This window comes from Myotis brandtii, unplaced genomic scaffold (assembly GCF_000412655.1).
Source record: "Myotis brandtii unplaced genomic scaffold, ASM41265v1 scaffold1203, whole genome shotgun sequence".
NCBI classification, from domain to species: Eukaryota; Metazoa; Chordata; class Mammalia; order Chiroptera; family Vespertilionidae; genus Myotis; species Myotis brandtii.
The window spans coordinates 1619-3168 of NW_005354183.1; positions in this window are offsets into that span (position 1 = coordinate 1619).

Sequence of the window (1550 nt, forward strand, 5' to 3'; positions counted from 1 at the left end):
GGTTCCTTGTCTGCTTAATGCTATCACAGCAAGTTCCCTGATTGACCAACTTTGTCCAGCTGCACGTGGCTAACAGCAATCATTAGTAAGTCTGATAGAAAAATCTTGCTTTCGAATATTGCACACTACATCAAAATGAGTGCAGTCAAACCCGCCAGACCATGCATTCTTATTTTCTTATATCAAAAATGTAGTCATTCAAAAATTGCAAATATGTCTTCATCCCACTGCAGCAGCAGCTATGGCTCCAAGGCCTTCCCGGGGAGAAGCAACTCAATAGCTTTCCGTTTCAGCAGCCTGGCATTTGGTGCCTGATTTGCTTGGCATTAATATGCTGCTGTATAATTGTGTTTCAATTGACTGAAGCTTTTGATCATCTATTTTTTTTCTCTTCCCTAAATGGATATGTTAATTTAGTGACATCTAACGCCCAGGATACATTATGAGAAAATAAAAAATTTTTAAAGCCCATGATGGGCCCTGGCTGGGTAGCTCAGTTGGTTAGAGCATCATCCTGATATGCCAAGTTTTGGGTTCGATCTCTGGTCAGGGCACATACAAGAATCAACCAATGAATGCATAAATAAGTGGGAACAATAATCTCTCTCTCTCTCTCAAAAATCAATAAGTAAAAAACAAATAAATAATAAAAGCCCAGGACTGTTAAACTAGTGATAAAAAAATCAAAAAGTGCTTGTCCATAGAAGGAATTTGACTGGAAAGGGACACAGGGGGACTTCTGAGGTGAAGGAAATGTTCTTCCTAGCTGGTTTGGCTCAGTGGATACAGTGTCGGCCTGCGAACTGAAAGGTCCCAGGTTCTATTTCGGTCAAGGACACATGCCTGGGTTGTGGACTAGGCTCCATCCCCAGTGGGGGGCTTGCAAGAGGCAGCCAATCAATGATTCTTTCTCATCAATAATGTTTCTATCTCTGTCTCCCTCTTCCTTCTTCTCTGAAATCAATAAAAGTATCTACACTAATAAAAGGAAAAAATGCTAATTGACTGTACCTTTGCTATGCCCTAAGCCATGCCCACCAGCCAATCAGAGCAACTATATGCAAATTAATCAAACCAAGATGGCGGCTGTCAGTCACGTAGCTGGAGCAAGCAGGAGGTGTGGTTGCCCGGGTGATAGAGGAAGCCAAGCTTCCTGCCTGCCCTGAGCCAGCTGTGGCCTCCGCTCATGGCAACAAAGTTTCAATTATAAAAGACAAATAAATCCCAGATACCTGCTTCCAGCCTACCTCCACTGGGAGCTTGGGTGGCTGGAGGCTGTGGCCAGCCTGCAAATATCCATCAGCCCCTCACCCAGGATGGCCACACCCTCATGGGGTGAGGGTCCCCGCTGGGGGGTTGGTCAGCCTGCAAACGGACATCGGCCCCTCACCCAGGCTGGCCACACAGTCATGGGGTGAGGGTCCCCACAAAGGGGCTTAGCCAGCCTGAAAATGGCCCTCAGTCCCTCACCCAGGCTGGCCAGGCACCCCAGGGGGGACTCCTACCCTGAAGGGGCTGTGGCCAGCCTGAAAACGGCCCTCAGCCCCTCA